The sequence below is a fragment of the Ictidomys tridecemlineatus genome, chromosome 6, assembly GCF_052094955.1.
Source record: "Ictidomys tridecemlineatus isolate mIctTri1 chromosome 6, mIctTri1.hap1, whole genome shotgun sequence".
Taxonomy (NCBI): Eukaryota; Metazoa; Chordata; class Mammalia; order Rodentia; family Sciuridae; genus Ictidomys; species Ictidomys tridecemlineatus.
The window spans coordinates 125,568,576-125,580,153 of NC_135482.1; the positions used below are offsets into that span (position 1 = coordinate 125,568,576).

Below are 11,578 nucleotides of genomic sequence, written 5' to 3' on the forward strand. Positions count from 1 at the left end.
ACAAACCACTCTGAATTTAAAGGCATAAAAAATAACAATTTAAAAAAAAATTATCTCGCATTGTTCTGTTCTGAATTCAGCCATGTTTTGACCCTTTGGGGTTCTGGCATGTGATAGAGATCACACAATTACTTCAACAGGAATTGGCTTTAATATATATATATATATATATATATATATTAATATATTATATATATATATATATTAATTATATATTAATATATATATATATATTAATTGGCTTTAATATATAATATATATATGCATATGTATATATATATTCATTTCATTGATCCCATCTGAATAATACAAAAGAATCATCCTATGTTAAGGCCAACTTGTTAGTGACTTTTATTTATTCTATATATATAATAGTTTTATATTTACAAAACAATTCCAAAGACAGTAGGATGTCCTTGGATGCCCCATACTCAGTCTCCACTATTATTTACATATTACATGACTATGGAACTTTTATTATAATGAAAGAACTAATATTGGTTATTAGTCCACAATTTATTCAAATGTCTCAGTTTTACCATTTTTCCAGAATTTCATTCAGGGTTATATGTTATATATTACACATATAAAAAATCTCCTCAAAATCCTTCGAGTTTCTCAGGCTTACTTTGGTTTGGATGGCCTTAAAAGTTTTAAGGATTGCTGGTGAGGTCTTCTGTATAATGTGCTTTAATTGTGTTTTTCCTTATGTTTTTCTGATGAGTACACTGGTTACTGTGGTTTGGGGGAAGACTACAGAAGTAAGGTTCCATTCCCATCACACAATGTCTTGGATACATACTATCAGTATAACTTCTCCCTATGGGGGTTACTTGTATTTATTGTGTTTTGCTGCTGTAACAAGTTACCACAAACTTAGCAGCTTAAACAACAAAACTATTATATTACAGTTCTTTAGGTTACAAGTCCAACATGGGTACTTCCAAGCAAAACTCAAAATGTCTGCAGAGCTGTGTTATTTTCTTGAGGCACTAGAACAGCATTCCCTGCTTTTCCAGCACCTAGAGGCTGCCCCTACACTTCTTCTTCTTTTTTTTTAATAGCAAGGAAGATTTTATTTAAGACTATTGCAAAAAGATCAAAGCTATTACAATAGGGGAGATTGCATTCAACTCAGGGGAAATAAAAGGCAAGAGAGTATTTAAGTGCTAAGATAAGCTAGTAGAAAAGCACTGGAGGATGTTAGGAGGGACACTGATAAATGTGCTTAGGTCTTTCGTGTTTGCTAATTGTGTTTATTTTTTTAAGGTCATATTGTTTATTTATTTATTTTTATTGGTTGTTCAAAAGATTACAAAGCTCTTGAAATATCATATTTCATATATTAGATTCAAGTGGGTTATGAACTCCCATTTTTACCACAAATACAGATTGCAGAATCACATCGGTTACACATCCACATTTTTACATAATGCCATATTAGTAACTGTTGTATTCTGCTACCTTTCCTATCCTCTGCTATCCCCCCTCCCCTCCCCTCCCATCTCCTCTCTCTATCTCATCTACTGTAATTCATTTCTCTCCTTGTTTTTTTCCCATTCCCCTCACAACCTCTTATATGTAATTTTGTATAACAATGAGGGTCTCCTTCCAAACAGAGGTGAAAGATTTATACAATGAAAACTACTAAAGAGAGTTTAGAGTTTAGTTTTAGAACCCTAAAGAGAGAAATAGGAGAAGATCTTAGAAGATGGAAAAATATACCCTGTTCATGGATAGGCAGAGCTAACATCATCAAAATGGTAATATTACCAAAAGTTCTCTATAGGTTTAAAGCAATGCCAATCAAAATCCCAACGGCATTTCTTGTAGAAATAGATAAAGCAATCATGAAATTCATATGGAAAAACAAAAGACCCAGAATAGCAAAAGGAATTCTAAGCAGGAAGTGTGAATCAGGCGGTATAGCGATAACAGATTTCAAACTATATTACAGAGCAATAGTAACAAAAACAGCATGGTACTGGTACCAAACAGGGGGGTGGACCAATGGTATAGAATAGAGGACACAGAGATTAATCCACAAATTTACGACATCTTATATTTGATAAAGGGGCTAAAAGCATGCAATGGAGGAAGGATAGCATCTTCAACAAATGGGGTTAGGTAAACTGGAAATCCATATTCAACAAAATGAAACTGAATCCCCTCCTCTCGCCATGCACAAAAGTTAACTCAAAATGGATCAAGGAGCTTGATATCAAATCAGAGACTCTGCGTCTGATAGAAGAAAAAGTTGTCTCCGATCTACATATTGTGGGGTCGGGCTCCAAATTCCTTAATAGGACACGCATAGCGCAAGAGTTAATGACAAGAATCAACAAATGGGACTTACTTAAACTAAAAAGTTTTTTTCTCAGCAAGAGAAACAATAAGAGAGGTAAATAGGGAACCTACATCCTGGGAACAAATTTTTACTGCCCCTACACTTGTTGACTCCTGGCCCCTTTCTCTATCATTGAAGTCAGCAGTCTTGTATCTGTCTTTGCCTTTCTTACTTCTCCCTTTAACTTTCTTCATCTGTTTTCTTCTTTCATTTTTAAGGAACCTATTCATTTCATTGATCCCATCTGAATAATACAAAAGAATCATCCCATGTTAAGGCCAACTTGTTAGTGACTTTTATTTTATCTGCACCCTTCATTTGCCTTTTCTAAGAGTTATAACATATTCAGTTGCTTAGAAACCAGTACATGCACATTACTGAGGCCATTAGTCTGTGTACCATATTAACCTTGATCACCTGGCTCAAGGTAGGATTTGTCAGGTTTCCTCACATAAATTTACCCGCCCCCCCTTTTTTTTCTCCTTCCCTTTCTCTACTGAACGCTCTGGAAGAAAATAACTATTCACAGTTCATTTTTAAATTGGATGCTATGGTTTGAAGGTGTTTCTTTCTAAAATTCATGTCATAGGTTAAACCACCAGGTGATAGTATTAAGAGGGGGGCTTCTGGCAGGTGAAGTCTCACCTTCAGGAAAGGGATTAGTGCCCTTGGAGAAGGGTTTGAGAAAGAGAGTTCTTCCTTTTTTTCCCCCTGCACTTTCTACCTCATCCACCATGGGAGAACACAGAGAAGGTCCCCTCTATGAGACCTCTACCTCACTGATGCCCAATCTGCAAACACCCTGATTTTGGAATTTCCAGACTCCAGACTGTAAGAATAAATTTTTATTGTTTATAAATTACCCATTCTAAGTTGTTTTGTAGCAGCACAAATGAACTAAGACTTAATGGGAAATCAGACTCTATCTGAAGGGCAGAGTAGCTACATAAATTGTTTGAAAGTATGATTTTTTGAAATTTATTATCCAATCATTTATTTAAGGAATTATGAGTATTTATGTTATTGGGTTATAATCTGATACTACTAGTTTATATTGTTTTTCATTTTTTCTAGCTTGTCTATGGCAAGCTCCTTCAGGTGAATCTTGTATCTCTTTGACTTACCTTCATAATGATGGGGTTTCAGTTATCTTTTGAATACTTCTCCTATTCCAACTCCTACATCTTATATTCCTGGCAACCTATGATATTCTGTTCACTCTCTTTTTAAAAATTGAGATGAATTACTTTGTCTTGATTCTTTAGTTTTGATTAACACATAAATTATAGATATTAATAAGGTTCAATGGGATATTTCCATACATATTAATGCAGTTTGGTGTGATATTCCCACACATGCATAAGCATGCACTGTGCATATCCAACCTATCCCCTTTCATCCTTCCCAAGAACTATTCATCACAATTCTATATTCAGAGAGGTGTTTTATTAGCTTCCACATATGATAGAGAACATCTGGTATTTGTCTTTATATGCCTGGCTAATTTTGCTTGACATAATTTCTTCCACTTCTATCTTTATTGCTGCAAATGACAATTTCATTCTTCTTTATGGATGAATAATATTCCATTGTGTATATCCAACATGTTTCCTTTATCCATTTACCTTTTGACATGCATCTAGGCTGATTCCATACCTTGGTTATTAAGAATAGTGCTATAATAATCAGACCTGCAGGTGTCTCTTTGGTATGCTAATTTCATTTCCTCTGAATATATACTCAGAAGTGAGAAAGTGGATCATACAGTAGATCTATTTTCAGTTTTTTGGGGAATCTCCATACTGTTTTCCATGATGACTACTAATTTTCATTCCTACCTTTTTCTCCACATCCTCACCAGCATTTCTTATGTTTTCATTTTGTTGATAATATCCATGCTAACTGGGGTGAGATAATATCTCATTGTGGATTTGATTTACATTGGCTTGATGGATAATGACATTGAGCATTTTTTCATGTTTGTGGGCCATTTGTACTTCTTTTGAGAAATGTCTACTCAGATCATTGCCCATGTTTTCAATTGGATCTCTTCTATATTTTGTCATTAAGCATTTTGAGTTCTTTACATCTCCTGGATATTAACCCTCTGTCAGATGACTAATTTGTAAATATTTTCTCCTATTCTGTAGGTTTTCACCATACCCCATGGATTGTTTCCTTTGCTGTGAAGAAGGTTTTTTTTTTTTTTAATTTGATGTAATTCCATGGTCAAGTTTTGCTTTTGTTTCCTGTACTTTTAGGATCCTATCATTGTTTGTATCGATGTCTCACTGTTGCTCCTGTTTTCCACTAGTGGTTTTGGAGTGTCAGGTCCTATGTTTAGCTCTGTGATCCATTTTGAACTGATTTTGTACAGAGTGAGAGAAAGGGGTCAAGTTTTAATCTTCTGCAAGTGTATATTCAGTTTTACTAGTAGACGAGTCTGTCCTTTCTCCAATGTAGGTTTTGGCACTTTTGTCAAGAATAAATTGACTGTAGACTCATAGGCTTTATTTCTATGATGTCTATTCTGTTTAATTTCTGTGTGCATTTGTTTTTATGCCAATACTATGCTGATTTGTTTACTATGGCTCTGTAGTGTGTCTTAAAATCAGGTAATGTGATGCCTCTAGCTTTGTTCTTTTTGTTCAAGATTGCTTTGGATCCTAAATATCTTTTTGTGATTTCATATGAATTTTTAAATTATTTTTTCTAGTTCTGTAAAACATATTATTGATATTTTAATGGGGATTGCCTTGAATCTATAAATCACATTGTGTTAAAACATTTACTCTCGGTAGTTTTGTCAATCCAGAATGTTATAAAATTTGAATTATACAATATCTATATCTATCAGATAGATAGATAGATATATCCATCTTTTTCAGACTATTTTCCTAGCTCTGCACATTTAAGATTCATCTAAAGCTCTGTGACTTGATAGTGCATTTCTTTTCATTTCTGATTGATGTTTCATCATGTAGATGTACTATAGTTTATCCAGTCACCCATTTTAGAACATCTAAGTTGCTTCAAGTTTGGAGCACTTATGAATAAATTTACTAAAAATGTTCATGTGCAGGTTTTTGTGTAAATATAAGTTTTCAAAAACAATCACATAAATAAGGAGGAGCACATTTGTGAGATTGCACAGTAAGACTATGTTCAGCTTTGTAACAATCATCCCCACCCACAATAAATAGGAGTCCCTGTTGCTCTATATTCTAACAAATATTTGTATTGTCAATGATTTTAAATCTTAGCCCTTATAATACATACCTGTGTTATCTCACTGTTGCTTCAATTTTCAGTCCCCTAATGCTAATCTGTGTTGAGCCTCTTTTGTTATACTTAAAATGCCATCCTTACATCTTCTTTGGAGAGGTGTCTGTCCAGATTCTTTGATCATTTTTTAAACTTCATAGATTGCTTTTTTTATTTCTGAGTGTCACTAGTTCTTTGTGTATATTAGATATAATATACACACTTTATAAAGTGTGTGTTTTGCAAATGTTCTTCCTCAGTTTGTCTACCTTTACATTCTCTTAATCAAGTCTTGCAAAGAACAGATTTAAGTTTTGACTTGAACTAAGTACAATTTTTTCAGTTTTCTCTTTCATGGATAATACTATAGTTATGTATTTAAAAATCTCATTGACAAGGTCCTATGTATCACATATTATATTTTCTTCAGGAATTTCATAGTTTTGAACATTACTTTTAAGTCTGTGATCGACTTTGAGTTAATGCCTATGTTTAGGATGTTTTTGCACATGGATTTCTAATTGTTCCAATACTACTTGTTGATAATACCATTATTTCTTCTTGAATTACATGTGTACTTTTACCAAAGATTAGGTACTATGTCTATTTCTGGTCTTTTCCTATTCTGTGTGCCTTCTGCAACCAAAAGTATGCTGTAATGAATATCACAGCATTTTATTGGATCTTGAAAGAGGGTAGTGTGAGTCCTCTAATTTTTTTTGTCACTATGTCAACTATTATAGATTCTTTTTCTTTCTGTATAAACTTTAGAATCAAATTGCCTCTATCTAAGAAATAGTTTGCTGGGAATTTGACTCTAATTACATTAAATCCACAGATCAAGTTGTTAAAAAAGAAGTGATATTTAACAATCTATGTTGTCTAGTAATACTGATAATCCACAGGTGAGAACAATATTCCTAATTAAATCATCATTAATACAGCTATTCTCCTATAGAGAAATGCCAAGGTCTCGGCTTGGCACCAGAATCATGAGCCACCACACAGCTTTGTAGGTTCAAACAGCAATTCTTTATTCCTGCTCTCACACCGCCTCCACACAGGTCCAGGGGCAATCCCGTTTTGCCGTCTGCCCGTACAATTCACCTACTCCACGAGGCTATCTCCAAATCCCATTTTAATCTCACGAGAACTCAACGGGAACAAGCAGCAGGAACACCCTAATCCCAGCAATAGTCTTCAATCTCCAACTTCCCTAAAACCCATTATCTTAAACTGGCAACGCCTTAAACTCAAGGAGCCAGTTACTTCCTCAAACCTGATCAGCTCTAAACCCGGATCTGCCTTGGTCCTTGAGCAAGGTCACCTTATTAAAGCATGCATGCAATGTCCCATCGAATGTCCTCTAAGCAGCATGGGGTACGCTTGGCAAGGAAATTTCGATGCGTCATTCCTACTTGGTAATGGCCCTAAGCATCTCCCCCCTTCTGATTAATTAAACAACAAGCAATGTGGCTTAGGACCATGCCTGGTAGGTTGTCCAATTCAACATGTGGTTCTTACCCGTCATGGGAGAACTGACCTTTACACGTCAGTTTCCTGTCTTAGGTTGAATCCACTGCAACCAGATCAACCCGTCACTGACTACCAGTCCAGCATTCAGCCATGCTTGTGGATAGGCCTAAGCACCAGTCGGGGGATGAGGTTCTTACCTCACCTCTGTTGGCCCCCAAATTTAACCTTGGTGCCAGTGGGGGGGTGAGGTTCTTGCCTCACCTCTGTTGGCCCCCAAATTTTAGACCATCACTAGTAGAAGGGAGGAAGATACAGAAATGCCACGACACCAAGCCAATTGATGGCTCCTTTGGAAAAATTGCGTCACTGGTGACACCATCAGCAAAGATGCCAGCATTACCACAATTAACATGGGGTGTGCTGGCAAGGAAATTGCATCACTGGTGACACCATCAGCAAAAATATGCCAGCAGTACCACAATTCGCTGCACCAGATGATAGTTCACAATGCATGCAACTGATATATAGTCCAGGCAAGTTCTGCAGGCAGTTCAAAGTGGAAGAGTCTATCAATATGTCCATTTCCTCCCAAAGTAAATCAAATCTCTGATTGAGCATTACTTGTTGAGTTATATTCATTGATGCATCAGTTTATACAGTTTACTGTGGTAGCTATCATAGAAGCTGTAGTTTGGTTTTCTTAGTCTTCACCGGCACTGGGATGGAGATGGGAATTCTGGCAATGATGTTAAAGAGACATTATCCTGAACAGAATTATTAAATATAATGAAAAGGAAAAGTGAAAGTAAACAAACAGATCTGTTAACCACCTTTAAAAACAATTCTTAACAGCTGTTTACCTAATTTAGATTAAACCACTTAAATCACATGAATTAAAAAAAAAAAGAAAATTCGGATCCATTTTTTCATGAGTGCTCCTCATATAAAAATATGGACATACACACATACTGACATGCAACACAAAACAGGGCACACATAACATACAACACATAAGACAATAATAACTGCCTTGTAGCTTACCTAGGTAAAATCTCCATTGCAATGTTTAAAAACTCCACAGTCAAAAAATAAAACACAGTCAAAAAACAAAACTGATCAGAAAAATATTAACCTAGGTTTGTATGAGCTCAAAAAATAAAATAGAACTTTACGATGTGGGAAAAATGCAATAATAAAATAGATATTGAAAAAAGGCACCGTGGTTAATCACTGTCGCAGATGTAAGAATAGCCAAGCTGGAGCTCTGGATATCAGCTGTTATGGATTTCAGTCAAATCATCTTCTTTTTCTGTAGAAATTGTTTTGGTTAATGTCTCTGGAATCTAAATCGGCTGCTGTTCTCCCTGTGGAAACACAAAAACAGAACCCCGACTCCAGACAAACACTGGGTCAGAAGCTTTCAAATGTCCTGTTAGAATATCTTTCCAAAGTACCTTAGGCTTATGTACATTTTTTGGATACATATGTCTTTCCGCAGCATTAAGTCCTGATGAATCCAAATTTAAAAGGTTTAGAGTAAAAAAAGGGTTATTTTAAGTTTATCTTTGGGGGATATATACCCCTATAAGATCCTTTTAAATTTAAGTCTTTCAAAAGCATTCTGCCTTACTTTTTAGAATTACTTTAGTCCTTTTAATTTTTTTGATGTGGTTTTAAACCATAGTTGTCTTAGCCTTTTGCATTTTCTATCTGAAATACCTTTACTTGACATTTTCAACCATTTTTGTCTTATTTCTATCTTCTACTTTTCTTCTAAGGTTTTTATATTTACCCTTAGTTGCTTTCTTCTCTCCTAGTTTTCTTTTGTTTCATATTTTGTGGGTTTAAAATTCTTGTCTTTCTATATCTTTTTTATCTTCCTATATCTTTTTTATCTTTCTACATCTTCTCTCTTTTTTTTTTACCTTTTTGTACTTCTGTTTTTGAAGTTTTCCACTTCAAATTTTTAATCTTCTTTATCTAAATCTTTTATCTTATTATCTTCCCATTTTCATGGGTTATATTTTTTTCCTCCGTCATGAAGGCATCTTAACCACCTTCAATTTAACCTTTTAAAGCCTTTTGTAATGTACTTAGACATTTTACAACTTTTTACTTTACCAAAGATTATCTCATCTCCCTCTTTTTAGTTTAATAAGTACATTTTAATAGTTTGATGAGTAAAGCAATCTTTTTTCCCCGCCATGAAGGTATCTCAACAACCTTCAATTTAACCTATTAAAGCATTTCATTTATCATCTATACTGTACTTTTAAATGTACTTTTTCACCACCTACAGCTTCACTCTTTTAAACGAGCTTAGATTTTGTTTAAATCGCTTAATATTAGTTTACATGGTTGCCCTTCAACCAAAGGCTCCTTTTTACTCCATTAAGAAGCTTTGTCTCAATCTGCCATGTACAAATACCTTTTTTCTTCTTTCTTCCTTTCTCAAGTTTTTAAAGTAAGTTTAGTTTCCTCAAAATCTTTTTAAATGGCATTTTACAACTTTTTACTTTACTACACAGAGATTATCTCATCTAGAAACATTGTTTTCCTTTAACCTTTTATATTAAAATATATTTCCACATCTTGAATCTTTTTATATCTCTTTTTTAACCATTAACCCTTTTTATAAATTCACATTCTGAAACAACTCTTATAAAATTTCCTATGTAGACAAATTACTCCACTTTAGTAAGATGAAATAATTTCATATGGTGTGGAAAGGGAATATGTAATAGGTTGTTCTGAATGGCTTAGAGCTGACTACAAAAGCAGAACATTAATAAAAAGAAACTGAGGACACATGGCTTAACCATGTAATATGTGAAATGAAAAAAAGTAGTATAGGAATTTATAGGAGGAAATAATTTAGGAAGGCTTTGCATCTATGTCATATAGACACTGGGAATGATTGGCTGTGCTAACAAGTAAATTACCTAATCTCTCTGGACTGTCTATTTTCTAAATTATTAAATGAGCTAATGATAAAAATTGCACCATAATTTTGTGATAATAGTTTGAAGTACCACATGTGCACAGCCTACTTTGGTACTTAGCACATAGTGGGTCTCAATTAATGCGAGTTCCCTGCTTCAAATTTTTCATCTGTATCTTAAAACTGGGGAAGTAAGAAGTAGTTTCTCTGTAATTAAGGAGAGCATGATGGTCTTGGACAATAGACTAATACAAAGATTGATCGAGTTTTCTGTAAAGGGGCAAATAATATATATTTTCAGTTTTGTGGGCCAAATTATCTCTCACAGCTACTAATCTATGCCTCTGTTACTCCAAAACCACAAATAATATATAAACGACTGAGTTCTGAGCAAACTACAAAGTTTGTTTACAAAAACAAGCAGGTATCCAATTTGGCCTGTGAACCTTGGTTGAGGGCCATAACATTAGCACAGTTGCAGGAGAAGAACCACACAAGTTGTTTTTGAAATAACTCAACAGAATGATGACTTTCGATAGGGACATATGTGGAGCAAGACTGAAAGGAAAGCTGTGAATAGATCCTCCTGGGAGCTGAGAGTGTAAAATTTATTGTGAAAGTGAAGTTACAATACTCAAAAATATTTAATTGGTTATTTATCATTAAATAGTATGATAATAAGGAAAAGAATAATTTAAAAACTAACCATAATCTCATTCCTTCAGTGACATGACTCTGTGCACTCCTGCATTATGTTTCCTCTGTGTTCCCACAGCTCTCTGACCTCCTGAGGTTGTCTTACAGCAATCTGTTCATAGGCCACCTGGCACCTGGTCCTAGAATGGGTACATTTGGGAAGGAGAAATTTAACTCTATTTTTATTTTTTTTTAAATCCATGTGGCTGAGTACAGAATCTGCCAATAGACAGAGAAACAACAACAAATACACACACACACACACACACACACACACACATGTGTATGCATGTGTGTTCTGGGATGTGGCTTAGTGGTACAATGCTTATCTAGAATGTGTGAAGCGCTGGGTTCAACTCCAGCTCCACAATGAATACATAAACAAACAAAATATACACACATCTGCATGTATACATAAATGTACATATATGTGTATTTTTTACAGGAGCAATTAGTAATAAAGCAATATAAAAAATTAAAAGTTCTATGTAATATTGCAGCAAAAAATAGCCTTATTAAGAATGTGGTATCAATCCTTTTAAATACTGTTCTCTGCTCACCCTAAGTGACTTCATGTTCATATAATATTTTAAAATATAAAAAAATTTCACATACAATATACATCTTGCTTTAAATTCAGTATAACATAGTCAGCAAAATTCATATTATAAAATAGTATAATTATTTTCATCATGTTTGCATCAAAATGCATTGAACTGGTAACTCCTAATTAACTTAATGATTATTCTATTGTATAGCATTTATTCCTTCCAAATTTGCCATTATTAATAAGGTTTCAGGAGTCTTTAAGAATATAACTTTAAATAAATTAAATTAGTATTTTAAAATATATT

The 11,578-nt window shown here is 34.2% G+C and overlaps 1 protein-coding gene across 1 annotated transcript in view; it reads right to left on the bottom strand.

The window, feature by feature from the left end:
• Positions 1-10,734: 10,734 nt before the first annotated feature.
• The window catches only part of LOC144365030 (uncharacterized), a 60,363-nt gene continuing 59,519 nt past the window's right edge, over positions 10,735-11,578 (bottom strand). The window contains exon 4 of the mRNA XM_078015750.1: positions 10,735-10,864. The gene's annotated coding sequence lies outside the window, so the exon portion shown is untranslated. The remainder of the gene's footprint in view (positions 10,865-11,578) is intronic.